The 22,973-nt window shown below is 46.2% G+C and overlaps 1 protein-coding gene across 2 annotated transcripts in view; it reads right to left on the bottom strand.

Annotated features, from left to right (window-relative positions):
- Positions 1-22,973, bottom strand: part of LOC132111641 (disintegrin and metalloproteinase domain-containing protein 12-like) — a 105,349-nt gene that overhangs the window by 23,633 nt on the left and 58,743 nt on the right. The window lies entirely within an intron of this gene.

Raw genomic sequence — 22,973 nt, 5'->3', positions numbered from 1 at the left:
TTTGACGTTCCATGACAGCACTCCCTCTGGGACCAGCTACGTGCCCAGTGCTTCCTCCAGCTAGGGTTGCCAGGTTTTCTTGTCAAAACCCACTCAATCACGTTTCGAGGTGTCCACCGTAAAAAAATGCATTCCAGGAGTTAAATAAACGTTTTTGGCAGGGTTCTCCTGGTAAAATTCACATTCCATGGGATAAATATCACATCGCTGAGGTCGCTTCAACCAGCAGACATAAAAAACAACCCGGGGCAACATTGTTAAAGTAGCCCAATTTGGCAACACTGCGCCCATCGTTTAGTTGGGAATTTCCAAGCCGCTGTCGCCGGCATCTCTAAACCAGATCTTGTTGTTTGAAAAACTGTGGCGTGATGAATGGATGTCTAGCATTTGTACAGTGCTGCTGTTGTGGGCACAGCGTCATTTTAGAGTGACGTGAATGTTGAAATTGTTGATCAACTGTCATTGTTGTTGAGAGCCTGTGTGCAGCATAAAATGCAAATTATATGCATATGGCTGCGTTAGCTGTTGCAGAGATGTGTAAGATAGATGTGTAAAGGTATGTAGTTTACAGTTGCTTACTGAAGGCCCTGACTGAAACCCCACAGTAAGCTACTGGATATAATTTATAATAGTACATAATCTCAACAAACCAGCCAAGCACGAAAAATATTTAAATTCCTAAAGTCATTAATGGTATTATTTCTACAAGCACAAAAATGTTAACAAAACAAAGCAAATTAGAATATTACCTTCCACCATAACATTCACTCCGGAGTCCTATACGTGATATAACACTAAACCAGCTAAGCGTAAACCCAGTACCATTCATGTTCATTCATCGCTACCGATTCATGATTATAAACAAAACAGCACTGGACCTGACCTCAGCCTGACGATAGTCACTGTAGTGGCCACAGACACAAAGACTAAGCTCTTTCAGATGAAGCAGAGTAGCAGACAATAATATGACAGCCTCGGGCAGGGACCGAGATAAGGTGAAATATCTGAGAGGACAGCAAATGAAGCTCATTTTGGGTTTGGACTCTGCTCACTGGAGAGTACTGCAGAAGATAATTCATGGTCTGTTGCCAGTATCTTCGGTTCACTAACTCACCACAACAAACAAGCTGAAGAACAAAGTGCATATTTGCTATGCACTCATAAATATGCGAAACACTGAACAAATGGACGTCCTTGAATTTGTGTGTTTTCGAAAGCTAAAGTGACTCTTTAATAAATGAATTCTATGAAATAAACTAAAATGTTATCTTTAACCTGTTAACCAGCACCCCACATTATGGGACTCACAGCTGAAAGGGCACCTAACTTAAAATTGTAACAGTTCCACTAGAAAAATACTATATGAATGTAATGAATTAAAAACCGTCGTATTCATCCGGAAGAAGGAGGCGGGAACCGGCAGACAACCAAACGACATTTAATAATTCAAAATAAACACAAAACAGCGCACCAGCCCCTCACGGACGACTGATGCGCGCAAAATAAAAACCAAAACACAACTAAAAGCCCAGGCCTGGTCTTCTCTCGTCCTTCACTGTCGTCGCTCCAGTTTTATATCCTTCCATCTCCTCTGTGGGACTCAAGACCGGTGGTGGGTCGCAGGTGTAGCGGATTTCCCAATCACTCCACCGGCCTCACTCGTGTTCCCACATCCCTCGGCCCCGCCCCACTCGTCACATAGCCCCATCGCCCCTCCCAGGCCGGGGAGTACCCTCGAGAGTGCGCTCTACCCCCCCCCCCCCTCCCTCCAGGGGGGACCGCTCACGGGAACCTGGGGGTAGGACAGACGAGGCGAGAGAAACGGAGATGGAAGGAGGAGCGACAGAGACGAGAGAGGGGAGAGAGGAAAAAAAAATTCCGGTTCCCAGACGCACTGCTGCTCGGCCCTCCACCGGCTGGGTGATCTCCTCCGCGGTGCCTGGCGGTGGCACTGGACGGCCCTCGGCGGACGGCACGACACTCCTCCGCCGCCCGGTGGACGGCGACGGCTCCTCTGGTTTTGGGCAGCCGGCAGGAGTCCCCCGTTCCCTGCTCCTCCGGATTCCTTCACGGAGGCAGCAGGCTCCGGCCCCCTGGCGAACGGCGCCGACTCCTCCGCTCCCACATGGACGGCAGCCGCCCCTCCCTATCGTGGGCGGTCGGCAGCGAGCTCGCCCGTCCCCGGCAACTCGCTCCAGTCCACCGCCTCGAGCGTCCATGGCGGCATCCTCCTCGCCTGCTCGATGGCACCGCGGATTCACCACAGCGGCGAGGGATCTTCAGCAGCGCGTCCCTCCTTCTCCCGGGTTTCGGCACCACTGTAATGAATTAAACCTTCATATTCATCCGGAAGAACCAAACGACATTTAATAATTCAAAATAAACACAAAACAGCGCACCAGCCCTTCACGGACGACTGATGCGCGCAAAATAAAAACCAAAACACAACTAAAAGCCCAGGCCTGGTCCTCTCTCGTCCTTCACTGTCGTCGCTCCAGTTTTATATCCTTCCATCTCCTCTGTGGGACTCAAGACCGGTGGTGGGTCGCAGGTGTAGCGGATTTCCCAATCACTCCACCGGCCTCACTCATGTTCCCACATCCCTCGGCCCCGCCCCACTCGTCACAATGAATAATTGAGTAATAAAAATAAATAAAAATAAAAAAATAATTTAACAATGTATGCAAATTACAGTATATCCTGAGATTGCTAAAAATACAGCATTTACACTGATTTCTGCTCATATATACAGTTATCACGTGTCGATGTGCTGATGGCCAGTTATAGAGATGGTAATTATACAAATGCGCCATAAAGACAATAATTACACTCTATTCATATAGACGGCATTCACATTGATTGTTTTTTTACTACCAAGACGCAATTTTCTGAGCTTGAGTTATTCCATAACGAACACAAACAATACTGTCCCTGAAGAAATGAAAAACAGGTTAACAGGTTAAAAAGCATGACGTTTCCATTTATACCTGTAAATAAATAAAAACACTAGCATTTGTACAGTGTAACTAGGGGGTGTCTGCCCAATGACTGGCCACCGAGAGGGAAATGGTAGGCATCAAAGGCCGACACATACACATTCAGGGTGGAGTCCGTCCGTCACTAGCTTTACGCTGTGACAAGGGGCTCCCAGCAACGGGTCCTGAGACAATAACCAAGGTTTCCTCCACATGCCTAAGGCACTTAGGCATCGCCACATGACCTTGATCATGCGAAGTGGGTGTTCCCTCAGGGAGAACCTATTGGTCTGGAGCCACCACAGTAGGGGTCTCATGTACAGCAGGCCAAGATGTATCATGTTGGATGCAACTACCATCTGACCCAGCAGTTTCTGAAACTGCTTGAAAGTGAGTGACCAGCCTTCTCTGACTCTCGCGACTGCAGTGAGGATCGACTCGATCCGAGCAGGTGACATACGTGCTTGCATCCTGGTCGAATCCCACACCACGCCTAGATAAGTGGTCCTCTGTAATGGAGAAAGCACACTTTTCTTGGCATTTAGTCTTAACCCCAGCTCTCTCAAGTGGGGGAGAATGACATCTCGATGTCAAACCACCATCTAATCTGATTGAGGATCGTCAGTGTTGTTCAGTATGCAGTTGCCCAGGAGTCACAATGGAGCCAGAGCTGCATTCACATACTTGTCGAAAGTGCGGGGTGAGAATGCAAGGCCAAAGGGAAGAACCCGATATTGGTATGCTTTGCCCCCAGAAGCAAACCTAAGGAAATTCCTGTGGAAAGGATGGATATATGGTAGTATGTGTCTTTTAGATCGATTGTGACAAACCAGTTCTCAGACAGGATCTGAGACAAGACCTCTTTGAGTGTGAGCATCCTGAACTTCAGTTGTATGACTGAGCGGTTCAACTGATGCAGATCTAAAATAGGAAGCAACCCTCCATCGTTCTTTGGAACTATGATGTACCGCCTGTAGAACCCAGACTCTCTTTCATGAGGAGGGACCACCTCGATGGCCTCCTTCCTCAAGAGAGTGTCTACTTCTTGTTCCATGACCAGAACCTGCTCGGGGATCACCAGAGTGGGAATAACCTCATTGAAACAAGGCGGTGGAGAACCAAACTGGAATCTGTAGCCTCTCTCTACATCATGCAGGACCCACTGAGACACATTTGGCATGCTTTTGTGCCTCTCTGTATGAGGGGCTGGCACTCGGAGGAGGTCGCTTTCGCCCAGCAGCCCCCGGAGCTAGAGAGTGATGAGGGAGGAACCGCTGGAACACCGAACAGCCCAGAAGGCATGAGGCAGACCCTGCCTTTCGCTTTCATATCTGACAGAGTCAGCCTCAAGTGCCTCTCTGCCACCGAGCATCCTTCCGATCCAAGGGATCAGGGGTTGGATCTGGAGGGTGAGGAAGAAGATAGGGACTTGCCTGTCTTCATTCCGCCACATCGGAAGTGGGACCAGCACCACTGGGAATGCTAGCACAGGCTCCCTCCATAAAGAGAGCCTTATGAGAGCGGAGAACATGCAGGGGAAGCCGCTCGCAGTGCAGGGAGTCGGCTCTCAAGAGAGCATGCGCCGCCCCCTGGCAGACAACACACAAACTGTGTGTATCCCTGCCTGTAATGCAACGTGGACAGGGAGGAACACACAACCTGAAACATTGCCTGTGCTCGCCCTTTTTTAGGTGTTTGGTCTTGACTTGTGCTTTTGACATTTTGAGACAAACAACACAAAATAAGACTCACACATGAATATCAGACTGACACACACACAGAGCACTTGCTGAATGACAGAAGGCTGAAGCCGATCTCACCGCATATGCTTTTAAGCTTCCTGGTCTCTTATGTCACCTGCCTATGATGTCTTGCCCCTCTATTGGACTGATTACACATGTGATTCAGAGCCAGTCATGCTGGAGGCATTCCCAAAGTCTTCTCCGGTGCAGCTCGAGTTGCTGAAGAGGAACTTACTTTACTGTTCTCTTGATGATGAAGCTGGATGACCAAGTATTTCTTGCTCGTTAGGCTAGTGAAGCAGCCTGATAGGAACAACGATACACTGGCATCCAAAACATAACATGCTGTAAAAAATGAAGTACTTATAATACTGTTTTATTCAGCAGAGTGGTTACTTATCCCTACCAAGCTCTTCAGTGCTAAATAATATTTCTCATCTAATGCCACAATCTTTCATCCACATCAGACGTGTGCAGCCACACGCATGTCAAATCCATCTCACTTTCATGCACCCTTGACCGAAAGCCTTTGAAGAGTTTGCTGATGAACTATAAAGCTTTTAACACCTCTGTTCTGTTCGCCGGGACCAATTGTTTCCCAGCCACCCATGCTCAAAGACAACCTCTGCGCTCACCTTTAGAAAGCAAACACAGGCCTAAATCAAACACCCATGACTCAGACAAGAAGCGATTCTGTCATCAGTGCCAGTACAGCAAAATAAACTCTGCAGATGAAAGACAGAGTTTGCCAGGAATATCTGTGGTCCTTGGGGGGCAGTGACTGCTTGTTTGGGGTTTTGTGGAGGGAGCCAAGGGGGTTTCTGGGTCTGTCCTCATCCTTCACCCTGTGTCCTAAATGCAACCTGCCCCAAAACACAACACCCCTGACTATAATCTATTGCTCATAGGCTGCTCTCAGATGAGTTTCATTTAAGGATTCACTTCATCTCAGATGTTTCTTGTAAAATTCCTTAATCAGACACCAATGAGACAAATGATGACATAAAATGACTGTGCAAAGCATAGCTAAGAAAAAAATAATAATAATATAAATATACATATTTTTTAATAATGACTTATTATTACTTATTATACTTAGATCTTTTATTTCTTTTTAATAATATTTAGTTTTTTTCATATTGAAGTATCTGACTTCTGATAACAGATATCTTGTAAAATCTGATTATTAATCGATTATTTATTTATTGTTTGTTTGTTAAATTCATAAGTGAATGTGTAAGGTCCAGGCACTCGGCCCAAGGAAGGTATCCGGTGCTGGATGAAGGTTTTTTTGTGTGTTCGGTCTTAGACCGTCAGCACGTAGAGTTATTCATTTTAGGTTAAACTCAAATCTTACTCCATTTTATTATTTAATCTGACTCCATTTTAGTATGACCTTGAATTTAGGTTGATATGCAAATTGGTTGTATGCCTTTTTAATTAGTATTCTTCTGACATTTGATTATTCTAGTTAACTTTTTACTTTTATATTAACTGATTCATTCGGGTGCTCATGTTGCTTACAAGGATACAACGTAATCTACTAGAGTCAATAATTACAGAGTAAAACAGAATAAAAATTAAATGTAACAATTTATTATCAGTCAGGTAAATATTTATTCGGCCAATTACATATCCAATTCAAACATGTCAAATCATATCAATTCAAAACATCAAATTCTCAAACATGCATCTAAAAGTAAAATAGGTATACCTGGCCTGAAAATACATATAGTGAAGAGACATTCAACACACTACGGGCTTTCTGGCCACAGAATCGCCATGATCCTTTTGCTGTAATCCTTTAAATACCTCAGACCAAGACAAACATCCCCCGAGATGAAGACAGAAACTAACAATTGGAATTTGATTAAGTCTGGTCCCAGACCAGGGTAGTTTACACCTCAGTGGGAACAGAAGGTAATTTACATGGAAGACCATGGAAAAGGCCACTCCCATTACAGTAATAAAAATATCTCTTAACTCTTAGGATCTGTATTATCTTTTAGTCTACTTTTCTAAGGTTGAGACCATTGTACCAGTCGCCCTGAGACAATTCAAATGACACCAAACATGACTGTAAATATCACTTGCATTGATGTAGAATATTATACTATTGGCAATTCTGAGTGAAACTAAGTGGAGGGAGTGAGATGGTTAGGTGTGAACTCCTAGGTGTGGTGCGTCTCCGATGGCACTGTTACTTATGCAGGAGGGTATTCAAGAGAGTGTTCAAATGTTAATTATCAGGAAAGTCCTTTGTTTTCTTAGGGAGAAGTCGTCCCTCACTCCAGACGGTCCGGCTCCAGTCTTACAAATGAATAAGCATAAATGTCACAAATCCAGTCCCTGAACTTCCATCCGATCACCACCAGAGGTAATCTTTCCATTACATTGACTATCGCACTACACAAACTGTTGCATCTCATCCCAGACTACATATTCCATCACCTATTGCACTGATTGCACACAGCACTGATTGAACACACCTGGAACCAATCACACATTCACTATATAACACTCACTCAGATCCCTTTCAAACTTCTGTGTATTGTTCTGCATTTATCACTCCCAAAGTGTTAGCTGCTTTACTGAGCCTTTTTGTGTTTCTCTATTCCAGTTTAGTCTTAGTCTAGTTTTTTTGTGTTGTCTTTTTGTCTGTTCCCTGACCTGACTGTTTTTATTGGATTACCCCTTTTGTCATGTCCTCTGGATACTGTTCGCCGATCTAAGACCCACGTTAGCCCTAGGAATATTCTTTTTCCTGGCCTGGGCCATACCTATTTGTTGTTGTTCAACCATGCCTGTGTTTTTTACCTTGATTATTAATATAGCTTGCACATGGATCTGCACGCCTCTCATCTCGTCAGCTCTGTTACAATAAATAAAGGAACAAACAAATGAAAGGTATGTATGCATATGCATTAATTCGTTCATTCATTCATTCATTCCCCTTACAATTATATATATTATATACAAATTTTATATAATAAATTGTGACGAGTGGGGCGGGGCCGAGAGACGTGGGAACAGAGCGAGGCCGGTGGAGTGATTGGAGATGAGCGACACCTGTTTGACCCACCGGTCTCGAGTCCCGCCCCACTCGTCACACAGATGTATACAAATATTCATTCATTCCATATAATGTAATGTTAGAGAAAAATCATTTATTCTCCATATATATATATATATATATATATATATATATATATATATATATATGGAGAATAAATGATTTTTATATTTATATACACACACACAACAGTATAAAATTTATTCTTTCTTTCATTCACTTGGAGACTTTGTGTCTGATATTAAATTATGTTAAAAGGGCACTGTAACAATGTCTCAACACAATATATGAACATTATATTATTAATCACATGGCTTTTGAACAGTATTTAGAAACCAGAATGAAAAATGTAACATTAATAAACCATTTTGTAAATGTATTTTCATTTTGTAAATATGTTGTGTTATTAATTGCATGTTTAACACATTAAGGTTAACAACCGGAAGACCCTTGGGGGGCTCGGACCTCAGTTTGAAAATTGCTGGTCTAAGAAAAACAATCAAGACATTAAAAAGATCACATTTTGACTTTTGTTTCCTATAAGACTGCACACACACCATCATAATTCAGCAACAAAAACAGACAAAACTCTATTGGCACCTTACTGTGTAATTGCAAATCAAGACAGTCAGCTCAGTGACAATACAATAGAAACAAGCAATTTAGTGTAGAATGAGAATCATGCCAAAACCTCACACACACACAAAACGTGTTTTACTCACACCCAACGATTCACAAACAAACTCAGTGTGGTTTGCAAATACAAAACATCACTCACAAACTAATGCATTTTGTTCTGAAAATAAAAAACCATAGCTATCAAACAAATACAGTATGTTTTACATATACAAAGAAACGTATTTCTTCAATGACAAAAATATCCTCCAAGTACAAACTAAAATCTTTCAAGTACAAAAAAAATCCTTCAATTAAAAAAAAAATCCTTCAATTAAAAAAAAAAACCTTCAAGTACAAAACAAAATTCTACAAGTACGAAAAACTGTCACGTGACTTGGCACTAATTTTTCGCCTTGCTGATCCACACGCAAATGCCTTCAGATCCACACACATGCTAGTAAACTGTCATTCTGTCAAACTGTAATTCGCACTCCACAACAGCAGGTGGCGCTGTTAGCGACTTGCTTGGCGCCGCCACCGACATGGAAACAGAAGAGAAGAAGAAACGCTAGCGTGAGGGACGTTTTGGACACGATGAGCGGCCAACAGGTGAGTTTGCAGTCATTGCTGGTGAAAAATCAGCCTGAAGGGGTTGTTATTTGTCGCTGTGGAGTGCGAATTACATTACAGTTTACTAGCATGTGTGTGGATCTGAAGGCATTTGCGTGTGGATCAGCAAGGCGAAAAATTAGTGCCAAAAGTCACGTGACAGTTTTTCGTACTTGTAGAATTTTGTTTTGTACTTGAAGGATTTTATTTGTACTTGAAGGATTTTTTTTTTTAATTGAAGGATTTTTTTTTTTTACTTGAAAGATTTTAGTTTGTACTTGGAGGATATTTTTGTCATTGAAGAAATACGTTTCTTTGTATATGTAAAACATACTGTATTTGTTTGATAGCTACGTTTTTATTGGCAGAACAAAATGCATTAGTTTGTGAGTGATGTTTTGTATTTGCAAACCACACTGAGTTTGTTTGTGAATCGTTGGGTGAGAGTAAAACACGTTTTGTGTGTGTGTGTGTGAGGTTTTGGCATGATTCTCACTCCATAATTTAGCCCCAAAACTTTGATTTGCATTGAGCCCCTGGTGTTCTGCAAATCTCACAGATGCCAGCAGTGTGGCAGTAAGCTGGGGCACAATCAAGCATGTATGAGTTTTAATGCCGCCTTTAAAGGGATTACAGTTGAAAGAGACCAATCAGTAGGGGCGTCTGGAAGTAAAAGTCATGACATTTGCAAATGGAAGTGACACATACTGTATCTTAAACACCCTAAGAAAAAGCTAATGATACAAAAATGACATTTAAGCAGTGCTGTAGTTTGTACAATGAGCCGTTTGGAGCAGTGAGGTCTAGAATAGTAATGTGACAGAGGAAAGGACTTTGGTTTAGAGGGATTGACTTTGGGGATGGAGAGCTTGGAATGGCACAGGCTAAGCTGGCAGAAGTTGGCATCAGGTCAAGTGGGTTAAACGGACTTGGCGTGGTGAAGAATGGCAGGAGCAAAAGCCAGACTGGTTTGTATGACCTGACATGCAGAGATGGTTTGAGGCACACATGAGCATGATTTTTGTGTGCCAGTCCACTCTCAAAAAGTGCAGTAGGAGGATTTTGGGATAAGAGAGAGCTCAGAACAGGCAAATACATGCAAACACATGTACATATTTACAGATTGAAGTGTGCGAGTGCACTCAAACCTTCACATCATTCTTCTCTTTACTCAACTTTCATGGTTGCCAAACGATTTGCTCCATTCCCAGCATCTGTGCAACCCCTACAGCCCTTCTTATGAATTCATACAACAAATCCTTCCTGCATGAACTGCACTTTACTTCTTTACCACAGTAAATCAAAGCAGCAGATGCACAAAAATCCACAGAGAACTCCTGCAGTCTACCCTCTCAAAGCCTCTTTTTTCAACTCAAAGATCTGCTTGCATCTGAAACATTAACTGCTATCATTAAGCATCTGCTTCATAATTCTCGCTAAGTAAAACCACATCTTTTCCAAGACTATTGAGCACAACAATGAACCCAGATGCTGATTACGGTGTAAATTATTCTGAAATTACTCACCTGCTGTCCTCTCCAAAATGAGTATGCTTAAACATTTGTATATATTTATAAAACAGTGTGATGTTGAGTGTTTGCAGAAAACGTACTCGGTTACTAACGTAACCTCGGTTCTCTCTAGAAGAGGGAACGAGTACTGCGTCTTAGCTAAGACGCTAAGGGAAAAGTCTCTTTTCACGAAATACTGAAGCAAAAAATTATCCTTAATTTTGAATTTTTGTAAAGCGCATTTGCAGCAGTACACAGCCATAGGCGAGACGGCTCGCTCGCTCATTGGCTGCTCTGCAGCAAGTGCACAGCCTATCGAGCGCAGGCTGATGCAATATCAGACCAATTAGGACGCTTCGCGCCCATCACGCCACTTCCCGCCGAAACGGGTGTGGCTCAACCCTATAAAAGGAGCTCGAAAAGGCTGACTCACCTGATTTATTTCATCGCCGAAGCGAACCAGAGTGAATCGTACGCACGGCAGAGAACGCAGTACTCGTTCCCTCTTCTAGAGAGAACCGAGGTTACGTTAGTAACCAAGTACGTTCTCTTACGAGAGTTCTCTCGTACTGCGTCTTAGCTAAGACGCTACGGGAACCCCATGTAAAACGCCGTGCGCGCAGGGATCACACACCAATAAACCTGAAGCAACGCCCAGGATTTACAGTGCACAGTCACCCGAGGAACTCACAGAGAGTCCAGGACATGAAGGGGGGGGGGCCCTCCGTCTAATATCTAGGAGCACCCGTAGATGCGGCAATATAACATCACACAGTCGAGGCAAGGCCTGACCAATTTGGCAATGCGGGTCTTACGCAATACTGCCCATATAACAGTCGGCAGCGCATAATGCTCACGAACTCGGCTATAACGACAGCAGCCTTGCTTGCAAGGCGGGAACCTCCAGGTTATAGAACCTGATAAATGCAGACGGCGAGGCCCAACCTGCTGCCATACATATATCCTGCAAGGAGATCCCAGTAGACCACGCCCACGACGAGGCGGCGCCCCTTGTGGAGTGTGCTCTGACGCCCAGTGGGCACTGAAGGCCCCTGGAAGCGTAAGCTAACGCTATGGCGTCAACTATCCATCTGGATAGAGTCTGTCTCGAAACAGCCATTCCCTTGGAACGTCCACTGAACGAGACAAACAGCTGCTCAGTCTGTCGAAAGACAGCGGAGCGAGACACATAAGCTCTTAAAACCCTAACAGGGCAAAGAAGACTCGAGTCTCCATCCTCTCCTGACACCGACAGGGCAGACAGGGCAATAACCTGAGCCCGAAACGGCGTGTTGAGGGACTTCGGCACATAACCATGCCTAGGTTTGAGTATGACCCTTGAGTCATTAGGCCCAAACTCCAAGCACGACAGGCTCACCGAGAGCGCGTGCAGGTCACCCACACGCTTCACTGAAGCGAGAGCCAACAAGAATACTGTCTTGAACGACAGATGCTGGAAGCTAATCGATTGGATAGGCTCAGAAGGGGGACCCTTCATGGCCTCCAAAACCGCCGCGAGGTCCCATATAGGGACTGACGGAGGTCTGGGAGGATTCAGCCTCCTAGCTCCTCTAAGGAAGCGGATGACCAAACCGTTCCTTCCTATTGACTGACCGAGCGCTGTTCAGAAAATGCTGCGATGGCCGCCACATAAACTTTGAGCGTGGATGGGGCTCTGCCCTTATCCAACAGCTCCTGTAGGAAGGAGAGAACCTCCGTCACCTCACAACTAAGGGGTGAACATCCCCGAGCCGTGCACCAGCTGGAGAACACCGACCACTTCGAGGCATACAGCCGTCGTGTCGACAGAGCTCTAGACTTAGTGATGGTATTTAGCACTCCCACTGAGATATCAGCGGGTAACCGTTGAGCGCCCACACATGGAGGGACCACAACTCCGGTTGAGGGTGCCAAATCAAGCCCCTGGCCTGCGAGAGGGGGTCCCTCCTCAACGGTACTGGCCACGGGGCGATGTCTGCTAACTGCATCAAATCTGGGAACCATGGTTGGTTCTTCCAAAAAGGTGCTACAAGCAGTATTGAACATCTCGTTTCTCTCACCCGTTCTATCACCTGCGGAAGGAGGGAGACGGGAGGGAAAGCATAAAGCGGGCAGCACGGCCATCTCCGTGACAGCGCGCTTTCGTCCTTGGAAAAGAACGCGGTGCAGTGAGCGTTTTGGTGGGACGCGAAGAGGTCCACCTCCGCCCTGCCAAATCTCTCCCACAACAGCCGGACTGTTTGCAGGTGTAGAGACCATTTGCCCATGGGAATGTTGCTTCTGGACAGCCTGTCTGGACCCAGATTCTGTAGCCCAGGCACATGAACTGCCCTCAGCGAGCGCAAGTTGCGCTGAGCCCGAACCAGGAGGCGTTCTGCCAACCTGTACAGGTTTCGGGACCCGAGACCGCCCTGGCGATTTCTGTAGGACACCACAGACATGTCGTCCGAACGGACAAAGACGTGGTGTCCCTTGATTCGGGGACAAAAGCGCGTCAGCGCATTCTCCTCTGCCAGCATTTCCAGACAGTTGATATGTTGGAGCCTTTCCCGTTCTGACCACAGGCCAAAGGACGGTCTGCCCTCGAGCAGCGCTCCCCATCCCGAAGTGGAGGCGTCCGTCGACACCATCTTCACTTTCGAGGAAGTCCCCAGGCTTACACCTGATTGGTACCAGTCGTTTGCTGTCCAGGATTGACCCTGAGACACAGTCGACGCGGTACCCGCGCTTTCAGCCAGAACTGCAGGGGCCGCATGCGGAGCAGGCCCAACTGCAGAACCGGAGATGCTGAGGCCATGAGACCCAGCATCCTCTGACATTCTCTGAGCGAAACGGTCGCGCCGCAGCGGAGAGAACTCGCCGCGTGCTGAATGCCCAATGCGCGCTGTGGTGACAGCAGCGCCGTCATGGAACGTGAATCCAGAACTAAACCCAAAACAGTATTGTCTGACTGGGGTTCAGCGACTCTTCGTCCAGTTGACACTGAGACCGAGTTTCTCGAGGTGATCGAGTAAAACGGCCCTGTGCTCCACGAGCTCCGCTCGTGATTGAGCCAGAATCAGCCAGTCATCCAAATAGTTCAGCACTCGCATGCCTCTGAGTCTGAGAGGAGCGAGCGCTGCGTCCATGCACCTCGTAAACGTACAAGGAGCTACGGACAAGCCGAACGGCAGGACTGCAAACTGGTATGCCTGGCCCTCGAAGGCGAATCTCAAATATCGCCTGTGACTTGACGCCATCTGTATTTGAAAATACGCGTCTTCAGATCTATTGACATGAACCAGTCTCCTCTGCAAATATGCGCGAGGAGCTTCCTGGTCGTAAGCATTCTGAAACTGCGTTTCACCAATGCCTTGTTCAGCTGTCTTAGGTCCAGTACGGGCCTGAGACCCCCGTCTCTCTTGGGCACTAGAAAGTATCTGCTGTACAGCCCCCCCTCGCTTTGAGCTTGAGACACAGGCTCTACAGCCCCTCTGCTCAACAGTTTTGATATTTCGGCCCGAAGTATGCGTGCTACTTCTGTTTTGACCGTGGTTTCGACGCACGCTAATAGCGGGGAGGGCGTCGAAAAAACTGTAGCGAGTAACCTCTCCTTATAATGCCTAGCACCCAATCCGAAAACCCCTGGAAGCGCTGAACATGCATCTGCATGAATGGCTAAGGGCTGGATGCGAAGCGCGCTCTGTTGACTGAGCAACGGCGGCGCTTCGGTGTGCTGTAACATGGGCGTTACGCCTGTGGCATTTGAGGCGGGGAGCGCGCTGATCACAGCGGGCAGTTCGCTCCTCCTCGACCCCGTCCCGGCGCTTAACCGATTGAGGGAGGGCTGAGCGGGTCCCGTGGGACTCGTGATGTCTGCGAGTAACTGTGGGCTGCAAGTGTGCACATTTACTGCTTTCGACTCGCTGTCTGCCTGGGCAGAGTGTACGTGCACAGGTTTCGTTTTTACAGAAACCACGCGCCGTGTGTAACATAGTGTTTGTGGGCACTGAGGAGTGGGCACGTTTACTATGTGGAGCGTGTGACCGATCTGAGTCGATCTTATAGGCGCGAGCCCTGTGTGCAGGGCTGTGCTTACATGCGGAGATGGGCACTGAGGAGTGGGCATCGTCACTACATTTATAGCACCATCGGCCATGGCCGGACGAACGTGCGCGGGTTTCGTTTTTACAGAAAGCACATGACGCGTGTGACATAGTGATTGTGGGCACTGAGGAGTGGGCATGTTTACTATGCAGTGCGCGCGATCGACCTGAGTCGCTTTTATGGGCGCGAGCCCTGTGAAGGGCTGTGCTTATATGTGGAGATGGGCACTGAGCAGTGGGCATCGTCACTACATTTATAGCACCATCGGCTGTGGCCGGGACACCAGAAATTACACCTTTTTCGGGAAATATCTGGTTATCTGGAAATATCTGGCCACCGTACAGGCTTGCGCATTGCAAAAGACGCTGAAACAGTCAAAATCCCTGGAATTGAAACAGCGGCGCGCTTAGGTGAGAGTTCCGCCGCGGCGACTCGTACACCGACGCTTTCCTAGGATGGCTTCGGGGCTCCCGACCCCACCGTAATCCTCTGCCGTGGTCCCCGCGGCGCGGGGCGATGGCCGGTAGAGCGAGAACGGGGGTCTCGAGCTGCGTTGCTGAAGCTGTTGTGATAACGGCTTTTGTGTGCAGGCAAGCGGGCAACTGTGCAGGCTTGCGCGTTGCAGAAAACGCTGAGACAATCACAATTCCTGGAACTGAAACAGCGGTGCGCTTGGGTGAGAGCTCGGCCACAGCGGAACTCGTACACCGGCGCTTCGATGAAGCAGCCATCGTGTGCAGTGCAGACGCAGCCTGCTCAGCAGCAGAAGATTCGCGTGAGCAGAGGTGACGTCATGCAGCAGGCTTTAGATGGCAACACCGCTTTCGTTTTTTGAGAAGTACGCTCATCCGAAAGTAAACTACCGTCCAGCCGGGAACGAGAGGGGGGGCGCTGGTGCAGACCACTCGAGGCCGAGACTCGTCGCGGCCAGCGTGAGCACTCGCCTCGGCTCCTTCTCGATGTCAGCTCGTTTGCTGGGCTTCTGAGCAGAAGGTGCGAGATCCTCGGAGCTCGCCCAGACCTCACTGCCCGAAGCTAGCAGAGTGCGGCACCTCAGCGCAGCGGAGAATGCAGGCTCAGAGAAAAAGCCAAGCGAGTCCTCAGAGTCACCATGGCAACAGCTCGCAGTGAGGGCATCCACCGTCAGCGAGCGCGAGCGCTGCATGATCTTCACCCAGGCAGGAGACACAGATGACGTACCGGTCTCCCTCGCTGAGTGGGGCTCTGACGAGCCGCAGGAAGGCATCTTAAAAAAGACGCAAGCTCTTTTACGAGTGTGAACCCTTTTACGCAGGGCGAACACACACACACGCATAAAGAACAGCTGGATATAACAGAATTGAAAGGATATAGGCGCCGGACAGCGCAGCAGGAACGGCAGTGGAAGGCGGCGAAGGCCAGCAGCTTCAGAATGGCTCGTCCCGCTGATATGCCTCTCAGACGGCGCTTGCTTCCTCCGTGATCCAGCGATGGGTGAGCTTCGCTGAAGAGAGGAAAAATCAGGTGAGTCAGCCTTTTCGAGCTCCTTTTATAGGGTTGAGCCACTCCCGTTTTGGCGGGAAGTGGCGTGATGGGCGCGAAGCGTCCTAATTGGTCTGATATTTTGCATCAGCCTGCGCTCGATAGGCTGTGCACTTGCTGCAGAGCAGCCAATGAGCGAGAGAGCCGTCTCGCCTATGGCTGTGTACTGCTGCAAATACGCTTTACAAAAATTCAAAATTAAGGATAATTTTTTGCTTCAGTATTTCGTGAAAAGAGACTTTTCCCGTAGCGTCTTAGCTAAGACGCAGTACGAGAGAACTCTCGTAAGAGAACCAATGGCTCTAATCAATCTCTCTCATGCTGTTGGCAACTCTGATCTGAGGCCAGTGCACCTGCTGTTCTTTATAGATCTTTAAATGACAGGGCAGGAGTGAGACGAGATGCAAGCTAGCTACAACACTCCATTGAGCAAAACACAAGAGCTACACTTCAAAAACAAGTCAACTGAAAATCAAATACTTGTTAAAGTCATACATGTTAAAAAACAATAGCAGGCTTGTAAACGATGACAGAAATGAGCTTTAAAAACCCAACATCTGTTAACACAACTTATATCAAACCCTGTTCTTTTGACTGGAGGTGCATTTGAGGTCCATTTGCATGAGATGAGGGTGTTCACTAGTGATTTTTGCGAACGGATCGTTTGAAACTGTTAGCATCTCCAGTAGGCACTAATCCACAAATTACTTAAGTTATTAACTTTTTGAAACTCCCTCTGACTTGAAATAAACCAATATCCTGGAGTTATAAATTACTCCAACACTACACAGACTGAACTGTTGTGAAAATAGAACTGATGATAAGCACAAGCAGAGCAGCTGATATACTGACCGTTTGTGCAGCGGACTGTGTACTAACAAACACATATGCCTACTGCTAGCGTGGTTCTCATTCTTGAGTCAAGAATTGGTTGCAATGGTTTTCGGATCACCAGGATACTCAACCGAGAATGGTTTGTTTAATCAGAGAACTGATGAGCTGATGATACTGTGCATTTGTGTAATTTTTTAAGATGACAAAAAGCATGTTAGTCTGGTATTTTGTTGAACATCAGAAAGTGAGATAATAATATAGAACATATTGGAAATATATTTATGACTTAATTATAACTGAATGTTTACGAATGTCATATCATTATATGAGGATGTGTTTGGCTTGGCTTCATTATAGTTTTGAAACAACTGATGAAACAAAAGACACATTTTAGAAATATTACTCATTTTGTTTGTTTATTTATTTTTAAGATGAACGTATCTGCATGTCTTTAAGGACTTTGTGGGTTTAGTTGAGGAATCTGTTATGTATAGGCTAAAAGGGTATTTATGATCTAGGCAGAGATGTTGGACCATAATAATAGACAGTATGTTTAATAGGAAACAAGGAATGATTCATGAAATACCTGTACTCTAATTTTAGTTAATGATGACACATTCACAAATTGAGTTTGTATTAAATAAACAATGATCCTTTTGAATCGCTTTTGCGGTTTTCGAATATTGATCTCATTACAGAGTCAAGAATCAGTTGCAATGGTTTTCAGATCACCAGTACACTGAACCGAGAACTGTTTCTTTTGGATACTGTTTGTCTGATTTGAGAACCAAAGAGCTGATGATACTGTGCATGCGTAATTCAGTGTGACACAGCACCGTCTGAACCAAACTAGTTATTTTGGACAGCTGATTTTGTGCTGATGTTATGAGCGCACGTAAACCGAGGACTTGAATGAGGGGGCCAGTCTGTTAAAACGTAAGTTTTTTTAATAACAAATAAATCGCAATGGATTATGCATGGTAAGTGGATCATGATTTCTTTGCTGATGAGGACTAATTTATTCACTTTGTATCTTCAAAATATCCTTTTTTTGCACATCACTGCCTGTACCTGTTATTTGGGTGCTTTAGTTGCAAAACTTAATTGTAAGAAACTTTTCAGATCATGGTGAAGATGTTTTAACTGACTTAAGTAATGATTATTGACTTTATATGTTTGAATGTTTTTGGGTGTATTTTCATCCCGGGCAGGACGATAGACATTACGTCATCATGAATGACGTCATTATGCTCCAGCATAAAAGAACCAGTGAACCCTTTTTTTTAACTGTCTGAAAGAACCAGTCCGCAAAAAAGAAATGGATTTCCCATCACTAATCTTCACATACACAGAAACACATCCTAATGAGTATTATTTCAGCTGAGCTTGCATGTTACTGTCACGGTTGGTAACCGTGATCTCTGGGTATTTGCACTTTGTGGTGAAGTCTGTGTGTTTCGCGTCTGCACTGATTAGTTTGTGGGCGTCTCCGTTAATTGTCATCAGCAGCAGCTGTCACTCATTACTCATTCCCTATATATTGGCTTGTCTCACTTCTTGTGTTTGTGAGATCATTGTTTAATGTTGCTTACCCTGTTTGTTTGGCTTCAGTGTTGTCTGCGTTTTGGATGTTAGTGTTTTCCCGGAACCTCATCCACTCTACGCACTTCCACTCAGCCACAAATACTTACCTTCGGCTCTATTCCCCGCAGTTCCTGTGCCATCCTCTCCTGCTGCCTTCTCACCGTCACCATCCGGATTCCTCACCACCTCACCACCATCTTGGATTGTCGTCTTCCCAGCATCATTGTCTTTTTCCTGTTTGTTTATTTATTTTCATTAAATCGTCTAAATCGCTATTGTTTCCAGTCGTTCCTTCACCCCACTGTCACAGAACGATCTCACCACTATGGAAGCAGCGAGCACCAACACCCTCACGGACTTTATGCACCACAGTGTGAAACGTATGGATCAGCAGCAGGAGAGCATCACGGGACGCGCTGTCCAAGCACGGGTGGCACAGGTGTCCGAGCTCACCCAGCAGATCCATCAGCTCACCTCTCCCACTGCGCCCATCGCATTGCCTGCACCGCCCGTCCCCCGGGAAACCCCCCAGGATCACTTCCGGCCAGAGCCGTGACTTCCGGCGCCTGAAAGCTACTCCGGTGAGCCAGCCTTTTGCAGAACTTTCTTGAATAAATGTTCTATGCATTTCGCTTTGCAGCCCCGCACCTTCGCCACCGAGGAATCCAAAGTGGCGTTTACGCTCACGTTGCTGTTGGACAAGGCCGCCCTATGGGGGACGGCGGTGTGGGAAAATCAACATCCGTGTTGTGCCTCGTTCCACGCCCTCTCGGAGGAGCTCTCAGAACTTCGTCAAGGCACGTCATCTGTCATGGATTATTCCATCGAATTCCGCACCCTGGCGGCCGCGTGCCAGTGGAACGTGCCATCCTTATGGCTCCTGATCCCACACGGCAGTTCGTGGTGGAGGTCGACGCGTCAGAGGTGGGGGTAGGAGCAGTGTTGTCCCAACGTGCTGCTGCGGACGATAAGGTACATCCTTGCGCGTTTTTCTCTCAACGATTATCTCCTGCTGAACGTAATTATGACATTGGCAATAGAGAGTTGTTGGCCGTCAAATTAGCGTTAGAGGAGTGGCATCACTGGCTGGAAGGTTTAGGGGTACCTTTTATTGTTTGGACCGATCATAAGAATTTAGAGTACATTAGAACTGCCAAAAGACTCAATTCCAGGCAGGCTCGGTGGGCACTTTTTTTCGGTCGCTTTGAGTTTATTTTATCATACTGCCCGGGTTCCAAAAATGTCAAACCCGACTCTTTATCACGTCTTTTTGATCCCTCCGTCTACCCGGTGACTCCCGAGTGTATTTTACCTGAGAAGTTAGTGGTCTCAGCACTCGTATGGGAGGTCGAGTCGAAGGTCAAGACGGCCTTACAAGGGGTAACGCCTCCGTCCGGTTGTCCACCGAACCGTTTATTTGTGCCGGAGGAGTTAAGGTCCGAGGTTGTCCAGTGGGGTCATTGTTCTAATGTAGCTTGTTACCCAGGGATAAGTAGAACTAATGGGTTGGTTAAACAACGATTCTGATGGCCACGTATGGCTCGTGACGTCCGCGATTTTGTTTTGGCTTGCTCAGTTTGTGCCAGTGTTAAGTCATCTAACCGGCCTCCTGATGGGCTTCTTCAGCCGCTGTCTGTCCCTTCGAGACCCTGGTCCCACATCGCACTAGATTTTGTTACCGCCCTCCCGCCCTCTAAAGGCATGATGGTCGTTTTGACCGTAGTGGACCGATTTTCGAAGGCGGCACATTTCATTCCCTTGCCCAAATTACCTACAGCCAAGGAGACAGCGGTCACTGTCCTAGATCACGTCTTTCGGCTTCATGGCATCCCGGTAGACATGGTTTCTGACAGGGGATCTCAATTCATATCCAAATTTTGGAAAGAGTTTTGTAAATTGCTAGGAGCGTCGGTTAGCTTATCTTTGGGTTATCTTCCCCAAAGTAACAGACAATCTGAGCGAGCCAACCAAGATTTAGAGAGGACGTTGCGATGTTTGGTCTCCAAGAATCCTTCTTCCTGGAGTCAACAACTCTCTATGGTGGAGTACGCCCACAATTCGTTGCCAGTGTCAGCTACGGGTCTTTCTCCGTTTCAGTGCAGTTTAGGTTACCAGCCACCGGTTTTTCCCAGTTTGGAATCTGAAGTCGCGATCCCCTCCGCTCACGCATTTGTTCAGAGGTGCCACCGCACCTGTACCAGAGCCTGCGAGACTCTGCTCCGGGTGAGGGAGCGCACTTAGGCAAAGGCCAAGGCCGATCGCCACCGGTCAAAGCCTCCCGTTTACGTTGTGGGTCAAAAGGTGTGGCTTTCTACCAGTAACATTCCTCTGCATTCCGTCTCTAATAAATTAGCTCCCAAATTTATTGGCCCGTTTACTATCACCAAAATCATTAGGACAGTCCGCCTCAAACTACCTCCAGCGTATAGGAGAATACATCCCGCCTTTCATGTGTCCAAAATTAAACCCGTGTTTTATGCACGTATTAATCCACCTACTCCGGTTCCCCCGCCGCCGCGTCTCATAGATGGGGAACCGACTTATTCTTTTTAAGAAAAGGTTAATCGTATTCTGGACTCAAGACGGAGGGGAAGGTTACGGTCCGGAGGAGAGGAGTTGGGTACCTGCTAGGGACATATTGGATCACTCCCTTATTGATGAATACAATCAGCAGGTAGGCCCTTCTGGGAACTCCAAGAGGAGCTCTTAGAGGGGGGGGGGGGGTACTGTCACAGTTGGTAACCGTGATCTCTGGGTATTTGCACTTTGTGTGGTGAAGTCTGTGTGTTTTGCGTCTGCACTGATTAGTTTGTGGGCATCTCCGTTAATTGTCATCAGCAGCAGCTGTCACTCACTACTCATTCCCTATATATTGGCTTGTCTCACGTCTTGTGTTTGTGAGATCGTTGTTTAATGTCGCTTACCCTGTTTGTTTGGCTTCAGTGTTGTCTGCGTTTTGGATGTTCGTGTTTTCCCGGAACCTCATCCACTCTACGCACTTCCACTCAGCCACAAATACTTACCTTCGGCTCTATTCCCCGCAGTTCCTGTGCCATCCTCTCCTGCTGCCTTCTCACCGTCACCATCCGGATTTCTCACCACCTCACCACCATCTTGGATTGTCGTCTTACCAGCATAATTGTCTTTTTCCTGTTTGTTTATTTAATTTCATTAAATCGTCTAAATCGCTATTGTTTCCAGTCCTTCCTTCACCCCACCGTCACAGTTACCCAAGTAGTCCTTGAAACAACGGAGCATTCCTGAATCCTGAGCGATCTTCTGGCCAACGTTAGCATGAACCTCTCTACAGTATGTAACGAAATCTTCTGGCCAACGTTTGCATGAACCTCTCTACAGTATGTAACAAAATTCAAAACGTCAAATTTCACGTTGGGAGATGTCAGAGCAGCCAGTCAAACCACAACGACATCTGATATCATATTACACACACCCATGCATGATAATGTGTATAAAGAAAACACTTTGGAAACCAACCCAACTGAAATGAAGTTGACATACCCTCAATGAATGTCAGTAAAACATCAACAAGTTTTATTCCTGTTTACACAAAATATGATTCTGGAGCAGATTGTTGTGAAACATGTAAGAAGCAACGTATGAATTCGCAAAAAAGTTGCTAAAGGCACTTTTTCTAAAAAGCCTTCACTGAATGCACTACTTCTAAATTATCATATTTAAACACATTCTTGCTCTTTGGGCACACACACACACACACACACACAATCATCAGCAGTAACTTGACCAGATATTTTCTAAGTGTTCCAAAAAAGTGGCAATTCAAAGTCATTTGCATCTAGATTTTTTCAAGCCGCCATTCTGACTTTGACCTATTAGAGCTGTTATGCTAACAGCAAAAGGTGTGGCATGAGGAAATTAATATCTGTTTAATCAGCCTCCTCCAGCAATGCAATCTGATTTGATGTTGGGCTCTATTGTGCTGCCTGATGTTTAGAAGATAACACCACCATCTGGGGTTCTGTGTGTGGCCACCACAATAAAAGGTGAAAGCAATACCCAATAAGCGATAGCATCTGATGTGCTCTTTCCAAAAGGCTATCTGACATGCTTGATTTTATGGGCAAATGTTCTTCGTGAAGATACAAGCAGAGATTGTGAGAGGTATGCAGAGTCTAAAAAAGTGAAATCACAACGTTTAACCTGCTGCTAAAAGCTTCATATATGAAGCTAAGATATATGATGTGCAAGTACTTTGGTGCCTTTTATGAGTTAGTTAGTCCACCTTGCAGTCATCTTGGTTCAATCCCTAACAGCAATTCCCAGTTTTGCATGTACTGCTCCTGTCTAACTAAATGAGGAAACAAAAAAACATACAGTGGGGTTCAGAATTTTGGCTCAACAATGAATATTTAGTTTTTTAAATCGGATTTATACTTGGATA

The sequence above is a fragment of the Carassius carassius genome, chromosome 31 (assembly GCF_963082965.1).
Source record: "Carassius carassius chromosome 31, fCarCar2.1, whole genome shotgun sequence".
NCBI lineage: Eukaryota > Metazoa > Chordata > Actinopteri > Cypriniformes > Cyprinidae > Carassius > Carassius carassius.
Note: the sequence above shows the minus strand (reverse complement) of the source record. Positions and strands in the feature narration are given on the sequence as shown.